The sequence below is a fragment of the Cynocephalus volans genome, chromosome 3 (assembly GCF_027409185.1).
Source record: "Cynocephalus volans isolate mCynVol1 chromosome 3, mCynVol1.pri, whole genome shotgun sequence".
NCBI classification, from domain to species: Eukaryota; Metazoa; Chordata; class Mammalia; order Dermoptera; family Cynocephalidae; genus Cynocephalus; species Cynocephalus volans.
The window spans coordinates 86739737-86760122 of record NC_084462.1 but is presented as its reverse complement, the minus strand read 5'-3'; the positions used below and the strand labels follow the sequence as shown (position 1 = coordinate 86760122).

The 20386-nt window shown below is 39.7% G+C and overlaps 1 protein-coding gene across 3 annotated transcripts in view; it reads left to right on the top strand.

Annotated features, from left to right (window-relative positions):
* The first annotated feature begins 8176 nt into the window (after positions 1-8176).
* The window catches only part of TMOD3 (tropomodulin 3), a 74152-nt gene continuing 61942 nt past the window's right edge, over positions 8177-20386 (top strand). For all 3 annotated transcript variants that reach the window (XM_063091177.1, XM_063091175.1, XM_063091176.1), the window contains exon 1: positions 8177-8343. The gene's annotated coding sequence lies outside the window, so the exon portion shown is untranslated. The remainder of the gene's footprint in view (positions 8344-20386) is intronic.

Genomic DNA, 20386 nt, shown 5'->3' with positions numbered 1-20386 from the left:
TTCATTTGTGTCTGGAATGATATTTTCAAATGAAAATGTTAAGAACATTGGGAATTAATAAACTTTCCTTTCAAAGAGAAAGTAAAGACTGATTTTTTCTGGCTTTATTTATTTATTTATTTATTTATTTAGGTAGCTGGCCAGTATGGGGGTCTGAACCCTTGACCTTAGTATTATAACACCACACTCTAACTAACTGAGTTAACCAGCCAGCCTATCTGGCTAATTTTTAGACTATCTTTTTAAAATAAATGGTTGGCATCATGCTCTTATATTAAATGAGCACATTTGTAGAAGAACTATAAAGTGCTCTTACTATGAAGAAGATGAGAAGTAGGCAACCACAAATAGCCAGAGGGAGAAATGAAAACTTGTTATCAAAACAAAAATGCATACATTTGGCTAAACAGTTAAAATTTGTTAGAAGAAATGGGAGTTATAGATAACTCAAATGGGTTAACCATTTTATCTTGAATTTTTAATATTGACTTTGGATTTACTCTTTTTTAAGCTATTCTGGGAATTTGTCACATTAAACATAAAAATAATAGTTACATTGTAAAGGTTTGACCCTGGAAAAACAGGAAAAGCTACTCTTCCTGCCCTCCTGCTGAACTCTGTCCCAATTCTTGCACCTTTTGAATTTCATCATTTAGGCTGACGAACAGTTCCAACTAAGAAGCATAATGGGCCTATGTCTTTTATATTTGCTGTTTTACACCTTCTCTTGGACAGGAAGTTATAGTAATTATTTTGTTTAAAAGAGTCTCCCTTTCAGTCTGTTGGGTTGCAGTGAATAGAGGTTACAAGTGTGCACTCTGGTGTCACATTTGTCTGGTTCAAGTCACACTTCCATTAGTTGTGTGAATTTGTGCAAATTACCTAGCCTCAGTTTCTTCATCTGTGAAATAGGAACTATGATAGCACTGCTTCTCAGTAGCACTATTGTGAAGACTAATGTGTAAAACACTTAGAACGGTGCCTGGCATATAGAAGGCACGATGGTATCACTATCCTAAATTCTAACCTAGATAAATATCCGTTAATGCCAACAAAGTTCTCCATTTTATGCTAACAATGTCAACAATTTAAACAAGACTGAATGAATGTTACTCATTTTTAAATTTCTACTGTCCATTTTCTCTGGCAGACAGGCCCTCCCCCATCACTCCAAGAACTGAATACAAACAAGATAGAGCTGACTCAGGACTTTACTCCTGTCCTACCTTCTCATTTAGCTCAGCTCCTCATGATTTCTCTGATGTTTTGACTTGTTTGTGCTTGCTCTGCTCTCTGAGTACCCTCTTTAGGATTTAGCAATTTGACTTCTGGAGTGAATCCTTGACTTTCAGGTCTGTTTTGTGTTAGACTTGACTCTGTTATGGACCACTCTCTCTCAGTTTGATAATCCAATCTTTTTCTGTGCCTATAAGAAGTAGTGTTCCACACCCCCTCTGCCCTGGTTACCAACCCACTGCCCACTCTCATCAGTCAGGGAACATGATCAGATACCCACAGCCTCTGGCAAGTGTCCCTACACATCCCAGGACCTCAGTAGGAACTAGATGTATGTGTGCTTACATGAGGTGGGACTATGCTTTGGGCCCAATCAACATGAGAGAGGATGTAGGAAAATTAGACAGGTGCATGACTCAAAAAGTGTGGTGGTGGGGAGGGGAATCTACAAATTGTTGACCACTAGCAATCCTAAGCAAAATTTTAGAAAAGCATGTTATCCACATTAGTGGTTTATAAGCATTATAAGCAGTGATTTCTAAAAGCCAGCACAGATTCACTTAGAATAAATGATAGGAAATTGACAGTAAAATCAAAAGAACACACTGTATTTGGATTTCAGCAAGATATTTGACAAAGTCTCCTGACACCCTTGAGAAATGGGCTACATCACGTTGCAGCTAAATAGCTAAATGACTGGTTCGAACAGAATCTTTTTTCACTCCTGATTGTAAGTAAATGCTGACAAATGGAATACTTTCAACCAGAAGGGCTTAGTAGCCCCCCTAGGGCTCTTTCCTCGACACCTCTTGACTAGCAGTCTATCAGTTATTTGTATGTGATACTGATAGAATACTGACTGAGTCTTCAGCTGATGAGCTCTGGGAGGGACAAAGAATACTTTGACAGGTTCAAAAATACCTGGATAGGCTGAAATATAACTCTATCTAATCAAATAAATTTCTATAGAAGTAATAGTACCGATTTCCACTTCTAATCTGAAAAATCAACTAAAAAAGATAGGATGAGGAAAATATTACTTAACTGCCATCTGTGAGGATAAAGATTTTTGTGTTTTAGCTGATGGAGAATTTAACATGAATAGGAAATGCAATGTGCCTGCCTAAAAGCTAACTTTATCTTAGGTGGCATTAGACAAAGAGTCTTGTTATTTGGCCAAAAATCTGCTACTTGTCCTTGGCTTTGGGCCTCAGATTTTGGAGGCCCTACTTCAATATTACTTCCATTATCCTTGAACTTTGGCATGGTTGGTGTTTATGTTTTCATAAAGGTTTTCCATATATCTTACCAGTTGATGGTGTCACTAATATGAACAAAGATTTATTATTATATGATTATTCATTTTCAGATACAGGCAGATATTCTAGATGTAACTTGAGTGAAGACTAACTTATTTGTTGAAATTCTATCAAAGTATAAATATATATAATTATTGGATGAGTAAAATGTTATAATAATTGCTGGTTGTGAAAGGTTTTATGTTCAAAATCAATGAAAAACAACTATTAAGAACTTTCAAGTAGATAAACAGGGAAATAGGTTGACAGTTACTGCAAATATAAAGAGGGAATGCATTAACTGGATAGATTAGGAGTAGTATATCCTCTTTTTTTTTTTTTAAAGACCGGTAAGGGGATCTCAACCCTTGGCTTGGTGTTGTCAGCAACATGCTCAGCCAGTGAGCGAACCGGCCATCCCTATATAGGATCCGAACCCGCGGCCTTGGTGTTATCAGCACCGCACTCTCCCAAGTGAGCCACTGGCCGGCCCAGTATATCCTTTTTGAAGCAATAAATGTTTATATAAATCTAAATAATGCAAGCAAGGATAAGTAGAGATTATATCATACCATAACTGAGGTCTCCCTAGAAATTTTTGGTGTATCTGGTATTTATTAACTTAAAAACCCACGTTTAATTCTTATTTAATTCCATTTAGGTCATGGGTCATGTTCATCCACTCACCTCGGCTGTGATTTGGCTCTCTAATCACAGTGACCTTAGGAGAGTCTAACAGCTAACAGCACTGGGAAATTGTTGTTCCTATACTAAAAGTTAAACTTTACCATTTTATCACTAACATTGTTAATAATATTAAAATAATAATTAAAATTTTGAGGTAACATTTTAGGTTTATTTGTGTATTGCAGAAGTTTATTCTTTAATAATGATGTTTGTCATCAATCTTGGCTTCATCTGAAGAGTGATTTTAATTCTCAGCCCTTTGGCATTTGGCTGGAATGTTCATTCAGTGTACTTCTAGTGGAGGCATAATGGGGTATGAAAATATGGAGAAAGGCAAAATTAATTCCAGCTGATGGCATTAAGGAAGTCTGAGTGAGAACAGGCATTTGAGATAGACCTGAAACATGAGGAGGCTTCTAACAGGCAGAGATGAGGTGATAGGGAAAGGCATTTCAGGCCAGGGTTTGCTTGAATCCTTTCTATAAAACTGTATGCACCCAACCATGGTGTTTGTCTTCTCTGATTTACACTTCCCACTGCTTTAACCACCTCCAAGCTCCCACAGTGAAATCCTTACCTTTTAGTTTCAAGTTTATGTCTTTAGCTTAAGTTTTCTCAGCTGTCCTGTAAAACACGTGTTTGTAGAAACAAACAAACAAAAAAGCTTCAGCATACCAAAGAAACTATTTCCTAAAGAACCCTTTGATAACAAGAAAATTGCTTCAGGGGTTAATTTGCATGTGATGATTCAGTGTGACACATGCTTTATGAGTTACTCTGCCCAGAAGTTTAAAGATAACACTAATTAGGGCTGTACTACATTAAGTAGAGTTGGAGTGTCATTTTATCAATCACTTTCACTGTAACCAAACCCTGAAAACTAACAGGAACCATACTGTGTCCCTTACCCAAATACTTTACCTAAGGTCTCAGATTTGTCCTTTTTAGAATGTTGAACTTCAATTACTTGAAGTGAGATTAAATGCAGGGGGGAAGGGGTTGCCAAACCACTTCTGTTTCGGAGTGTCACCTTTCTCTGATTAGGCACTGTAATAGTCAGCTTTTGCTAGGTAAATGTAGAGTAACACACAAACCTAAATCTCAGTTTACTTCTTGCTCATGTTATATTATGTTAGCCCCTGTGTTTGGCTGAAGCTGTGGCCCGTATGACTTATTCTAGGATCCAGGCAGAAAGACCAGCCTCTGTTTAGAACATGCCTTTCTCTTGGTGGAGGGAAAGAGCAAGCACATTAGTGTGAAACAGCAATGACTCTTAAAGCTTCCACTCAGAACTGTTGTGGGCCGGCCTGTGGCTCACTTGGGAGAGTGTGGTGCTGATAACACCAAGGCCACAGGTTCGGATCCCTATAAAGGGATGGCCGGTTAGCTTACTTGGGAGAGTGCGGTGCTGACAACACCAAGCCAAGGGTTAATGATCCCCTTACCGGTCATCTATCTTCTAAAAAAAAAAAAAATAACTGTGGTGTTGTCACCTCCGCTCACATGTTATTGACCAAAACAAGATTCATGTTTCTAAGCTTCGTGATTACAATATGACATTTGTCTGATGAATGAAGGAAAAACCTGTCACTGCATCATAGCCAAGCCTGAAAATGCCTGAAGGGTGGCACTGCAAGTCACACAGCAGTGGGTAGGGCTATCTGTTCCTCTAGAGGAGAGCAAATATTTGGCAACATTTCAATCTACCACAGGCATTTAATTGACTTACCTTTTCACTTATTTATGTAGATGTAATTTTCAGTTTTTCCTTTTTTCCCAATTCCAGAATTGTGTTTTCTAACTATAAGGTAATAATGGCAACCCATAGAGTATGGTTCTTTTAAAAGAGAGCTTTGTCTGCATTTCAGGATGAGTTTCACAGGTTCTTGTTCTACTGTGTAGTCTATGTTCTCACAGCTGGTGTTTATACTTACATCAGGTCCCTGGCTGGCATTTACAGGTGAACCTTCTGGTTCTGTGTCCCAAGAAGAGGGCAGGAGGGAGAGGGAAGGATTCAACATTCATTTACTTACAAATGTTTACTGATTACCTGCTGTGTGTCAGACGTATTATTGATGCTTGGGATAGAGAGGTAAACAGCGCAAAGTCCTCGTTGAGCTTACACTAAGTAAACAAGCAAGATAATGTTAGGTAGTAACAAGTGCTATGGAGAGAAATAAAACAAGGAAAGGAGAGAATGACAGGGTAAGTTGATCTGAGAAAACCTTTCAGAGGTGATATTTGAACAGAACCTTCGTTAAAATGAGGGCAGGAGCTGTGAATATCTGGGAAGAAAAGCATTCTCCTGTGTAGTACAAAGATTTTGCAGTGGTGACAGACTTGGCAGGATTGAGATACCTCAGGGAGGGCAGTGTGACTGGAGCAGAGGGACAGAGGGAAAGGGAGTGTGGTAGGAAATAAAACAATCGTGTTAGGACTTGTGGGAGTGTTAACTTTGGATTTTATTCTAAATGTGAGGGAAGCATGAGTGGTTTGGAGCAGGAGGCTGACATGATTTGATTTTTTCCCCCCTGATTTGTTTTTAAATCATCATTCTGGCTGCTGATATAGAGAATAGATTGTAGCAAGAGAGTGGAAGCAGTGAGAAAGTTCTCCCCCCCCCCCCCCACTTTATCCAGTACTAGGATGCTATTCTTAACACCTCTGGCCCCCTGTGTGGTATTTGTAAGCCTTGTGATTACAAAATAACATTTGTCTGAGGAAAAGAAAACATCTGTCACCAAATCACTTTATTTTAGAAAAAGGAACTAAAATAAGATGCAGACATTTGTTAGGAAAAACTTTAAACGAATAACTAAAAGAGAAAATACATTTAATGTATGCTTAAGACCCCATATTGGAAGGTCAGGGAGGAAAAGTGTCACAGATCAAATCAGTCAGACACTGAATTAGAAGCCCTCTTTGACCAGAGAGCAAAGCAAAAGGAGCCATATTGCAGAGGAAAGTCCTTAAAATAAACCATATCTGGGTGGCCATGGTCCTCTTCTTTGTTTGTTCAGGACCTCCATCTGTCATTTACCCCAGGAGTGACGTCCCAGAGGTGTAAACCAGAATAAGTTAGAATACTAACTTATAATGAAATACAAAACTATCAAAGGGATGCAAATATTCATCTCATCCATTCAGAGTACCATCTACTCCCAACTGAGTTAGAGAAATTTTTTCATACACCTTGGACATGGTCACAGATTGTCTTACTTTAAATAATTTGATGACATTTAGAAGACACATCAGTCTGATCAGCCGTTGAAAGCATGCTAGAATTTGAGTCAGGATCCCTGTGCTTCATTTCTGGATCTCCAATTACTGGCTGTGTGACCTTGTACAAATTACTTAACTTTTCTGAGTCTTAGTTTTTTCATCTGTAGAGATGGAGGATACTGATTTATTCTTTGGAGGGTTGTTTTGAGGATTGGATGAGATATTATAAATGAAGTGCTGGCACAGTACTTGATATGCATTTATTATGAATACTTATTCAGTAAATATTAGTTGAAACTAAATTCTGTAAGAAATTGCTCTCAGAAAGCTGTTATTTCCAAGAATATTTGAGAAATTGATTCACACTAAGATGCTATAGAAAATAAGATATAACAGCCACAAGATTGCATGTCGACAGTCTTCTAAGGTAATTTGCAATTTATAAAGGTTTTTTTTTCTTTCGGTGGCTGGCCAGCAAGGGGATCTGAACCCTTGATCTTGGTGTTATTAACACCCCAATGTAACCAAGTGAGCTAACCAGCCAGCCCTCTAAGAGTTTTTTTCTTAAAAACCCAAATCCTGAGTGATCTTCGTTGCTGGAATTAGTGGGTGTCAGCTGCATGAAATTCCGGGGTGTTTACTTAGCCTAGGGTGCTGCCTGCTCTGAGGGGAAGAAGTAAATGCCAGGAGCGATTTAACCATTAGGCGGCTCCTATACTGGGTGTAACTGGAATGTACCTCAGGCAGGCACTTCAGTCCTCTTACTTGGCTGCATTTTTGAAAGATGTATCAAACCTGAGCATTACTCCCGGGCATGGTTTACTCCTGAAGAGCAGGCCAGGAAAATTCCCAGTGAGTGATTAAATGAATGAATGGAAAGACATCGCTGTTCCTTCTCGGAAATCTGCGCAAAAGACAGCCATTACACAGGCCACTGTCTCATTGTCCTCTGAGGTATTCCAGCTCCCTTGTCTGCCCCTCCAGACTACCCATCTGCACCAGTCCCCTCCTTTGAGCAGCCACTTCTGTTTTTCCTCCCACCCACATCCGCCCAGCCCCACCGCCTGGTGTAGAGCTTGCAGCTGGAATGGGACGATGGGATGCGGCAGAAACTGCCCGGGAAGATAGGGGCAATCGCTGCGACATCATCCCTGGTTGCATGCTTAAGGAAACCACTAGGGTCACCACGCCCTTGACGTGACTTCCGCCTGATTTGTGCATCTCTGGGGCGTTAGCTTTTATTTATTTTTTTTATTTTTGGCGGCCGGCCAGTAAGGGGATCTAAACCCTTGCCTTTGGTGTTATAATACCGCACTCTAACCAACTGAACTAACCAGCTATCCCTAACTTTTATTAGTTTACTTTTCCATCAGTGTTTCATGACAAGTTTAAAGGGCTCGATGTCATGTCCTCGCCTTAGCAACCAAGGATACAATACAAGCTCTGCCGTGTGTGCCTCTTTACAAAAGGTCAAGGTAAAAAAGGAAATCTATACCAATGAGTCACTAGATGCAGTTTCTAGTTTCCATTGGGTCGAGGGTAGGTAGGTATTTCCACGAGTAGAGAGCATTATCTCAGGCCGGGCTAAGGCGTGGCATCCGCTGCTGGTTCCAAAGTCCTGCCCCTTGTGAAGACGCGGGTCCGCGCTGAGCCTCGCCCTCCTCGCCCGAACTACGATTCCCAGGATGCCCCGCGGCCTGGGAGTGCGCACACGCGGCGGCGGCGGAGGGGAAACCAGCCGCACCGACAGCGCGCTCGAGCTGAGGGAGCGGCTGGCGGGTGGATCCGGCAACTCCCTGGGAGGCAGACCGGCGGGTCCGGGGAACCGAGCAGCGGCTTGCGGCCGGCAGTTCTCGCGGGTCCGTGAAAGAGGTCGGCGGCCCCAGCGGGCACCAGTCAGGTAAGCCCAGCCCGGTGCTTTCCTGGAAGTCCGTCTGCAGGCATGGCCAAGGAGTCGCACCGGCCATGGTGGCTGAAGAGGCACTAGCTCAGGTCTCCTACGCTGTGGGCCTCTCTCGAGGAACAGCGGGACGCTGGGGGCTGCTTCGGGGAGAACCGGCCTGGGTGGGGGCCGTGGGGCGCGCTGGGCGTCGCCCGCCCGTCGGGGCGTGCGAACCCCGGGCTGCTGATGAATCATTCGGGGGCCCGGCCTCCCCGGATTCGGGACTGGCCCCTTCCCGTCCCGCGGGAGCCGGCGCCTGCTGCGGCCGTGCGAGCTCCTTCCACCCGCCCAGGGGTAGGTCTGGGGACGATCAACCTAGGAGGGTTTTCTCACCAAGACTCTAAGGCTTCTACTTGTTGAAAGTTGGGGACGGGGGTGTGGGCGCCGAAAAACTTGGGGCACACACCCTTTTTGTGATTGAAATCTGGCTCGTCTGGCATTCGCCGTTTGATCTATCTGCTCTGTCTTAGAATGAATTCCTGGCTCCCGTGCAGCACAGCTGGATCCGGCTGTGAAGTTTATGTGTTTGTTTTGAGGACGTGACTGGGTCGTTATATTTTTGCTTACAGAGGTTGCTGTGTTCCCTTCGCAAGCCTGCTTTCTTATTACAAACAGAAATGGGAAACAGCCACAGTTTATTTATTTTTTAGTTAAGAATCACATTTCCTTACTTGGCTTTTCTTGAATCCAAGTCATCTGGTAATGAATACCGCAGTAAAGCTTACCCCAGGAGGTCATACTTCAACAGGAAATAAGCCTGTGAAGATTTAAGTTAGTTATATGAAGTCTCCCTTGGTTTGTAACATTTTCATGCAGTTTATGTTTCTTTTTCTGAGAATCCTTCAGATTAATTTTTCAGCAGATTAAATTGGCCTGTAAAAAATATACTAAGCTTAGAAAAATATCTTTGCCCAGGATCATTTACTCTCGCTAGTTTCTTCTTCCTAGTCCTAGGCACCTTTTTACTTTATCACGTCTTCAAGAACCCGCAATCTTTATGATAGTTAGAATCCCCTTTGTAACACATTCCTACAAAAGGAACAAAAAGGAAATTAAAATGTGAGTTCCAATATATTCTAAATCTTTAGGCTTCTTGCTTTTTCACCTCTCAGGATTTCTCATTTGCTCTTCTTTAAAATGAGGTTGTTGGACCAGACGATCCCAAGATTATTCCAGCCCTAGATATCTCTGATTTTAAAAAATTAATTTATTTCATTCATTCAGGAAACATTGGCCACATGTATCGTACCAAGCCCTGTGGTAGGCATGAAGGAACAAAATGAGTTCTTGAGAATACTACTACTTCAATTTTCTTTAATCATATATTTTTATGACTAATTCCAAAGTTTTGTGGTATACTCATTAGTCCAAATTACTCTGTAATTAATTACTTTACCTGAAGTTAAATACATACAGGTCAAATCCCATTACAATTATTGTTTTCACTCCAATCAAAGATTTTTCAAGTCTCAGCTATTGGCTTTTTAAAATAAAACACAGGTTCATTAAAACAGAAAGGACTTGGGGCCGGCCCTGTGGCGCACTCGGGAGAGTGCAGCGCTTGGCAGTGCAGCGGCGCTCCTTGCCGCGGGTTCGGATCCTATATAGGGATGGCCGGTGCGCTCACTGGCTGAGCGCGGTGCGGCCGACACCACACCAAGGGTTGCGATCCCCTTACCGGTCACAAAAAGGACAAAAAAAACAGAAAGGGCCTGAATGGCGTAGGGCAGTGCTTTTCAAACTTTAACATGCATAAATCACCCAGTGTCTCATAGGTTTGAAGTGGGGCCCTAGCATCTGCATATCTGATAGGGGATGCTGTCAGAGACTACACTTTGAACTATCAAGAGTGGGACGATAGTTTTAAAGATGTTTTAAGGTGTTTATAATATCAATTTAAAGACGGGTGCTGATAACTGTGATAGTAGATACATATGTAGATACATACATATGGCTTTTCCAGCTTTCGATTTTTAAAAATAATCCTATTCACTTTAACAAAAACAATTGCCTTCACAAGTTTTTTTTTCTCTATTCTTTCCCTTTCTTTTTCCTCCTCTCTTTCTCCTTCCGTTCTCCTTCTCTGCTTGTATCCTCTCAGCTTTTTTTTTAACTCTCCTCTTCCACCCTCAATTGTTTTCATTCACATTAATTCAGTAATTCACGAATTCAACACGTATGTGTTTTGCCCCGTCCTGTACAAGGCACTGTCTTAGGCTCCTGGGGAGTACATATAACACATGGTTCCTGTCTAGGAGTGTACTCTGTTTGGGATTAGGCATGTGTGCTTTTTTAGAGTTTAGAGCACTTGTAAAGGGCATCTGTAGGGAATAAAAACATGTGGTGTTCAGGAGCTTTTCCAGTTGTAGGGGTGGGAAACAAATGAAGTCAATCATTTTTCGGTTCACTGGTCATCTCTGTTCCCCCAGGTTATACTCTCTGTACTGTTTGAGTGTGTGTGACATATCTTCATAGAATACAGTACCATTTTGTAAATTTATTTTATTTGGAACCTGAGATGGACTGGGTACATGAAAATCAATTAGATCTGAGCAATATCATAGGGAGGGCGAAAGGCGGTGGGGATAAAAATATATTGTACCTGGATAGGAAGACCAACAGAAGGAGGGGAAAGATGAAGAGGAAAGAAGACAGGAGGATCCAGTAAGACAGTAGGTGAAAAGGGCTTTTAGTACGTTTTCTGGTGTCAGTTTGGTGTACACTGCTATTGTTATTTAGGCTGTGTTATTATCTGTTAAAAATCAAGTTAGCTGGCAAACTGTTCTTTTCGATTGCTCTTAAATTTAAATATGCGTGGACTTTCTCTTGGTTAGAATAGTTGACGGGAAGAAGAAGATATAACAACCACAATTATTTGAAGTTGATACGACAAGCAAACAGAAAGGACATTGTTGGGGGGGAGGGGGGAAGGGAGAAGGGAGGGAGGTTTTGGTGATGGGGAGCAATAATCAGCCACAATGTATATCGACAAAATAAAATTAAAAAAAAAAAAAGAATAGTTGAGGAGGGCATTCTCTCAGTTGTTAACTGTGGGTAAGGCACTGTTGTATCATTGACCTTCTTTGCTGCCTTACATCTCAGTCCTTTAAAATCAAGTCATATTGAGAGGAAAATGGTTTTGAAAAGAAAATTCTGAGCCTATGAGAATCCATTAGGTACATATTAAAGTGATAAAGACTCAAACTCCATTTATTTATGAAAAATTAAATATAGGCGCATACATTCTTATATATTCTATTTGTGTCTGTAATCCATTAGGTTATTTACAGCAACAAAGGAAGAGAGGTATGAATAGTCCAAAGTGGCAAATAATTGAAAATGCATGGGTGGTGGTATTCTAGAATTTCATTTCAAACAAAGTCATTAAACTGTATCTTGAAGCAGAGGACTTCGTATTTCTTATAGAAGTATAATTAACACTCTATAAAATGCACATATATTAAGTGTCCTGTTCAAGGAGTTCTGACAATTTTCTACACTGAAACTTCTATAGAAAACATTTTTTTATCATCCTAGAAAGTTCCCTCATGCTTCTTTCCAGCCCCTCACCCACCCTCCTCCAAAGGCATCCACTTTCTGAATCTATTGATTTCTGGCACCGTAGATTTGTTTTGGCTATTTTTGGACTACACATAAATGAAATCATACAACATGTATTTTTTGAATTCTTATTGATTTTTAAAATGTGATTATATACTGCAGTTATGTCTTTTATAAGAGAGTTCTTATCTTTTAGAGACACATACTGCAGTATACACAGATGAATGCTATGATGCTGGGGTGTACTCAAAATAGTCCAGGGGGAAGGCAGAAAGTGGATGGGAGTTACTAATGAGATAAGATTGGCCATGAGTTGTTGATTGCTGTAGCCGGATTTATTGTATATGTATTAAATTTGTCATAGTAAAAAGTTGAAAAATAAAGTAAAATGGGATTTCTTCTAAAAATATTATTCTTTTTGTGTCTGGTTTCTTTCATGTAACAATGTTTTTGAGATTCACCAGTATTGTTGTGTGTGGTTTGTCCTTTTTAATTGCTGAGTAGTATTCCATTATATGAATATACTCCAATTTGTTTCTTTTACTCTTGATGGATCTTTGGGTTATTTCCAGGTTTGGGCAGTTATGAAGAAGGTTGTTATGAACATTCTTTTATAAGCTCTTGTGAACATACGTTTTCATTTCTCTTGATAAATACTTACAATTGGAATTACTGAGTCATAGAGCAGGTGTATATTTAACTTTATTAAATAACTGCCAAACAGTTCTCCAGAGTGGTTTATACATATGAGGGCTCTTCAGAAAGTTCATGGAAAGATTCATATTATTTTTCCACGAACTTTTAGAAATACTCTTGTATGATTTCCAGTTACTTTATTTTTGGTGTCACCCATTTTTAGTGTTGTCAACTTTTTTTATTTTAGTCACACTAGAGGATGTACAGAGGTACCCCATTGTAGTTTTAATTTACATTTTCCTGATGATTAGGGTATTGAATCCTCTATCAGGTGCTAATTGGCTATACAGTACAGTACGATACAATACAATTCTTCCTTTGTGTAATATTTGTTCACGTGTTTTTGTCTATTTTTTCACTGAGTCGTTCATCTTTTTAATGTTTGTAGGAGTTCTTTATATACTGCGGGTACAAGTTCTTTGTTAGATATACAAAGGTAGTTCAAAAAGTTTGTGGAAAAATAGAATTAAAAGATAATATGTATCTTTCCGTGAACTTTTTAAAATACCCTCCTATGTGCTGGCTATTTTTTTACCCAGTCTGTTGCTTGTCTGTTTTCTTAATGATATTGTGATGAACAGAAATTCTTAATTTTTATGAAGTCCATTTATCTTTTTTTTTTTTTTTTTTTTTTAATGGTTAGTGTTTCTTGTGTCCTGACCAAGAAATTTTTACCTACCTCCAGGGTTGCAAAGACACTCTCTTTTCTTCTAGGAGCTTTATTGTTCTAGGCTTTTCATTCAGGTCTATGACCCATCTCAAATTAATTTCTGTGTTATGATGTGAGATGGGGATTTAGGTTTATTTTTCCCTTATATGACTATCTAGTGGTTCCAATAACAGATTAAAAGACAAACAAACAAACTTTCTTTTCTCCATTAGATTGACTTGTCATCTTAGTTAAAAATCAACTGAGCTAGTCTGTATGTTAGGTGTGCTTTTGTTGTCAGTTTCTTAAGAACAGGCCCTGGATCTTAAACTTTTGTGTACCTCTTTCAGATTCTGACTATTCTGAGATCATTCCAGGGCTAGTTGCCATATATTTCCTGATGCTAATTATGAATGCTAATTGTGAATTTGAGTTTTAAATGGCTTTTAAAGTGGGTCGAGTTAACAGAGGTAATCTCATTTTAGCAGCAATTGCACCTTGCCTATAAGCCAGACAGATACTGTGAAGGAAAGAGATGGAATCCCAGAAAGATGACCTAGGACTCTAATAGAGCCAGCTGTAGGGAGCTTAATATTTTGTTGTTTATTGGCTTGGTTGAAATGTAAATTTATATAACCCACGTGTTTTAGTTTCCATCTTTCTTCTCCATTATTCATTCTAATCTTTTGTGACACACAACTCCTGAATTTGCCTTGGCACTTCTTTTTTTTCTTTATTGAAAAATAATCGTTTAAACAAATTTGTGGGGTACAGAGTTAAATATCAATACCTGTGTACAATGTGTGGTGATCAAATCAGTATTATTAGCATATTCACCATTACAGATTGTAACCATTCCTTGTGTCTGTTAATCAGTTTCTCACTGCCTTGGCACAATTTCTGAGAAGACAGATTGGTTATTTTTATCTTCCAAGTTTTATTTAGTGATAACACAATAAAATAACATTATTTGTTTTTAATGTTTTTCTGAGTAGTAAACTGTATTTTTACAGCAGTTTTAGGTTTACAGAGAAATTGAGGAAAAAGTACAGATAATTCCCATACACCCGACCCCATAACATTATTTTTCAAAGAATGTCATTCCAACCTCATTACTCTAATGTAACTATTTTCATTTTTCTTCATTTCCTTCCAGGCCTTCTTTATTCACGTACACATTTTTACACGATTTTAATCATAGTATACATGTTATTTTTTGTTCAGAGATTGAATTGTAACTAGTGAATGCTGTTTCCTTTATGTGGACCACCCTTGTTAGTAAAGACAAACAATACTGGAGATGACTACGGGGCTTGCCAGCAGGGAATCTTGAATCCCAAAGCTTAACTAAATTAGAAGTAGAAAAAAGGTAAAATTTTCAGACAGGGTTACCCTTCTATGGAAATGCCAGACAACTTTGGTTTCCTTATTCTCTCTCTTTCTAATGTATAACAGCTTTATTGAAAAATAATTCATATCCCCATACAATTCACCTGCTTAAAGTGTAGGATTCAGTGAATTTTAGTATATTCACAGTGTTGTGCAACCATCACCACAATTCATTTCATAACATTTTCATCACACCAAAAAGAAACCTTTCTTACCCATTAGTGGTCACTACCCTCTTACTCCCAACACCCCTCCCAAGCCCTAGGCAACCTCTCATCTACTGTTTTATGGATTTACTTATTCTGAACATTTCATATAAATGAAATCGTATAATATGTGGCATTTTCTGACTGACTTCTTTTACCCTTGTATTTTTAACAGTTTGTTTTGAGAATTACTGAAATACAGTCAAGGTTCCTCCACAGATATGTACCTTTTTTGACTCGTAAAGTTATACACTCCCTCGGGTAGATGCTCAAGCACCTATATCCACTCACTCAGGAAGGAACCCAACACACTAAGACAAACTTACAAACTGAGGTATACAATGATAAGCCTTTACAAATAAACAGTTGCATATCTGGGAGTATCTAAGCACTAACATCACAATAAGTACATACAAGTGAGCACAATTCCTGAAGTGTGTGAAGTATGTGTGAGAAAATTATGAATATATGGTAAGCTGAGAGAAAGTGAGGGCTGTGTGGACGACAGTGAATGAGAGTGTGATGGCAAGTTGAATTTATTTAAAATATATTCTCCCAATGTTTAAAAACACTTCCTAGAGCTCTTAAGTTTTTTAAATCAGTAGCTATTGTGTGATATCTATATATTACTTGATAGGTATATAAGACTTGTAAGTAAGATGGTTGTAGTTCCTTAACCTATTGCATAGTGATTCCTTTGAGCAGAATATTATTACTTATAATTACACAGTTGGGGATTTTCATATAGAAAATTATAACCAACAAAATATTTTGGTTCCCCAGGAGTGGTGTTATACTGTGACTTTAATGAGGCGCTATTAGGGAATATTTTCTTGCTATGCATACCAGTAGAGGGAAAGTAGGTCCCTTAGTGTATACAGTAGCCCCCCTTTATCCGAGGTTTTGCTTTCCAAAATTTCAGTTACCCACGTCAACCATAGAATTATGAGAGAGAGTGCACACAATCACATAACTTTTACTGCAGTAAAACACGTTTATTACAGTTTCACCTCTGCGAGGCCTTCGGAGCAGCTTGGCCCACCTCTTAGTCATCAGCACACCCTTACACCTGCCTTTCCTGTGCCACTTTTCTTGAGCCCCCATTATTGTTCCATGTCAAGTGACCTCAGTTCCTACTCTAAGACATCGGCCAACATCCCAGGTGATATAATTTGCACCAGAGAATAGCTCTTGTCACTGCATTCAGCCCCTCAACCTTCCCTTCTGCCTCAGAAGAAACCATATCCTCTTTTCTGCCTTTCTTTTTCCACTGCCAGAACTTTTAAGTTCTGGCCTGCATCTCCTTTGAGTGGAATACCAGGGAAACGTCTTCAGAGAAACATTATTTGAACTGGTCCATGAAAGATATGAAGGGATTTGAACCTAAGAAAAAGTGCAAAAGAATATTCAGGTGTGATGATCATTGTGATCTAAGGGCTGGAGGCAGAAGAGCATGGAGGTATACTCACTTCTTTGGCTTTAGCACAGGGAGTGTGAAGAAACTCCTTTCCCTGGCTCCCCTCCCAGACCCCCCCCCAACCTTTATTTATATCTTGTGCTTTGATCTCTTTACTTAGTATATACTCCTTCTCCATCTCCGCCCCACCCCCACCTCCACCCCTGGCTATCTTGTTAAATCTATCTTTCCCTGACCACCCACAGTGATCTCTGAACTTCTGTAGCACTAATTGCCACTACCACTCTTTTGGCAGTTAATTATATATTGACTTGATTTTTTAAAAATAACTTTATGTGCATGTCTCATTTTCCCAAATAGAAGTCAAGGTTCTTAGATCTCAGGGAACACAAACCCACTTCAGCTAGCTTGCTAGATGGTATGGTGGCAGAGCTGAGAGTCGTAGGGGGTTACTCTTGTAAGGCCACTGTCCCTGAAATGAACTATAGCTGGAACCCAGAGCAGACACTTGAAAAGCCCCTGTTCTCTCTCTGTCTGTAGCTTGCATGGGCTTTCTTTGGCTCCTTTCTGTGCTTCTGCTCCATTCTAAGACATTCATTTTGATTTTTAAAAATAGTGTGCATTACAATATAATTTATCTTGATTACTGAGTTTTCTATTGCCCTCTTAAATCATGCACCTTAGGCAAGTCCTCCCTCCTTCCATCTAGCCCCAGCCTGCTCCATTCTCACCCCTACAGACTGGCATTCTCTACTTTCTCATGGCTTTTGCTTTCCCCCTAAGCTAGCTTGAATGTAACTTTGGCTTGCTGTGGTGCTGCCTGTAGTCTTGATGATATATTCTCTCTCAACTTTGGTTTTGTCTCCCAGCTTTCCAGATTCCTGGAGAATTGGATTTGATCTATCTTGCTTGAGTTGGGGGTGGTGACCCCTGTACCAAACGGCTGTGAGAGATGGGACATTATTAAGTGGTTGCTTAGGCTCTTTAGCCTCTCTGAGCCTCAGTTTCTTCATCTGTAAAATGGGGATAGTAATATTTTGCAGGGTTATTATGAGGAGATGTATATGGTAAAGTGCCTGGTATATCACAGGTATTGAAATAAAAATGAATTCCTTTTTTTTCTCTTCATTGTATTGGAATATGGTACATGGTCCCTTGATAATCTGAGAGACTTGAGTCAATGAAAGAAATGTTTTCCTCTGATGTAAATAAGATGTAGCCAGTTTTATTCTGTCACTTAAAAAAATAATTTACAGAGCCGGCCCCGTGGTGCACTCGGGAGAGTGCAGTGCTTGGGAGCACAGTGGCGTTCCCCCCGCGGGTTCGGATCCTATAAAGGAATGGCCGGTACGCTCACTGGCTGAGCACGGTGCGGGCGATACCAAGCCAAGGGTTGCGATCCCCTTACCGGTCACAAAAAGACAAAAAAAAAAAAATAATAATAATAATAATAATAATAATTTACAGTTGTCATAAGTGTTAATTTTAGAAATATCCTGAATTCCTGTTTGGGGTCCTTATACTAAGCTCTTAACAACCTCCTCTACTTCCTTGCATTAAATTAAGTTGCCGTTTACTTCTGTGTGGCTCTCTTGATTTCCCTCATTTGCTATTAAAGGAAAAATGTCCTTTAGCCCCTTTTTAAAGAACCTTGCCAAAGCGGACCTTATACCCTGGGGACACTGAACCAAGCTTCTTGGCCAATAGCAATGATTTCTAAGACTTCCTTTCTTTCATCAGTTCTGCTTTCTTCAATTCTCACCAGTCTTAAATATGAATTTTTTTCCACCTCCAGCCCCTCCCATTTCTCTTTTCCCAGAACTATATGGTTTTCATTATTGCAGTAGTTTTATATAGTTTGACTTTCTATTGTATGTGTATATGTATTTTTCCAAGGTTATATATTTTAGTAGCTTTTATCATTTATAGTAGACTCTCCTATTTTAATATCATATGAGAAATTTTTACTTTTGTGCCAGAGGTTTTATGACTTCTGTCTTGAAGTCTCCAATTAAAAACCTGTGAATACCTCCACCTTACTGGACTGCTGACTGCTTCTGCACGTGCAAATACTCCAGCTCAAGTCACCTAATTACTTTTTTTTTTTAAACAATTTTATCAAGGCATAATTTACATACCATAAAATTCCTCCATTTTAAGTGTACAATTTGATGATACCAAATTACTTTCCTAGCAAATTCTTCAGTGTTGTCTTTGGTTTATAAGAGGATAGGCATCTTGCCCTTTGCCCTTTCTGTTCCCAAGATAACTTATGGTGGATTGTGAGGATGTTGCTCTTGGCTGTTGTGTGGTTAGTTACAAGTGCCCCATCTTTGGTTATTGTTTCGGCTATTCATTTGGATATAATAGTCCCTCTTTAGGCATAAGGTTTTCTATAGTTGGGACGCAGGGTCAGGGTGGTGGGACAGTGCCATTTTCTTGAAGAATTGGCTCCCTTTTGCCCTACTATGGACTAAGGGAGCTCACTTAATCTCTCTTCTTATGTAGTCAGTTTGTGCTCTTATCACACCTGATGAGAATTATACCCTAACTCCAGGGGTTACGAAATCTCTTTGACTGGCACTATATTCTTCACCTCCCCTATGAGGCATCAATAATGCAAATTGTAGGATTGTGTCCCCTCAAACACCCATTGTAACTGCTTCTCCCTGTTAATCTGAAAATCCAGTCCTTTGAAATTGATTAGAGTAATACCAGTGGTATCCCTGAAAGTCACAAGTGTGCTGTGTCTCTGAAGGTGTGTATGAAATGCCTTCACCATATAGGAGTGAGGCATGGTCCATCAAGGAGCATGCATTCCTACCATGCATTCATACCTTACCATTGACACATGAACCAATGGCAAGCAATGGAGCTAAGTGGTGTGGTGCATTGTTGACTTTCAGAGAAAAGAGACTAGAGAGGGTTGGAGAAACTAGGAGAGGATTTGGAGAGGACGACTTGAGCTAGTCTTTGAATTGTGCAGAGTTTGGATAGGATGGAGAAGTGACATTTGGGGATGGGGTAGGAAGGATTGTTGAAGCGATGTGCACACTATTATGGAAGACAATGAATGAAGTAGTGAGGTAAAGGTGAACTTGGGATGTCCGTGAGGCCCTGAGGAAGCCAGCCTGATTAGAGCAGAGAATTCCTAGTGATTCTTAGTGAAAGAACGAAGAGGAAATTTTATCCAAGTTGTCCAAGAAATTATCAAATTACAAACACCTAACCCCCCCAAATTTCTAAGCAAAGAGTAAAATGTGAAAAGCCGTGTTTCAGGTGACTGTAAGCAAGGTGCATTAGAGAACCAGGAGCTTAGAGTTAAATAGGCAAGGAGGTGGCTTGTCTAAAGCCTGGAAGACAGGGCTTGGTAATGCAGTGTTTTTCACTTCCTCTCTTTATTTTGGGGTTCCAGAAATTTCGCTAAGTCCTGGAAAGGGGCAGGGTCCAGAGATCCAGGACTTTGAAGGCCTGCACAGAACTTCAGAAAAGTTGTTTCTCTTGATGTTTCCTTAGAGAAAAGGTTTTGAGGAAAAAACACCCCAAAACTGGCCTCAATCCCAGTTTCAGAGTTTCAATTAAATAGGGCCTTTGGGTCCCAAGCTGTGGAACTTGGGAGAATATGTAATTATCTCTTTAAATAATTTTTGCTGGGCCGAGCCCGTGGCTCACTCGGGAGAGTGTGGCGCTGGGAGCGCCGAGGCTGCGGGTTCGGATCCCATATAGGGATGGCCGGTTTGCTCACTGGGTGAGCATGGTGCTGACAACACCAAGTCAAGGGTTAAGATCCCCTTACTGGTCATCTTTAAAATAAATAAATAAATAAATAAATAATTTTTGCTATTGGTTGCATAGATTAGGTTGTTTTTTTTTTTTTTTTTTTTTTTTAAAGAAAAAAACTAATGTTCTGAAATGCTTTTAACAGGACTGTTTGATCGATGGTTCTTGGTTTGTTTTTCCACCAAAGCACTTTTTTCCATTACCTGTGTGTGGCATGAATAATTCAATAGTCAGAGACAATGTTTGTTATTATTTTTTCATAGACACATCAAAATGCAACAAACAATTGAATTGTCCTTTAAG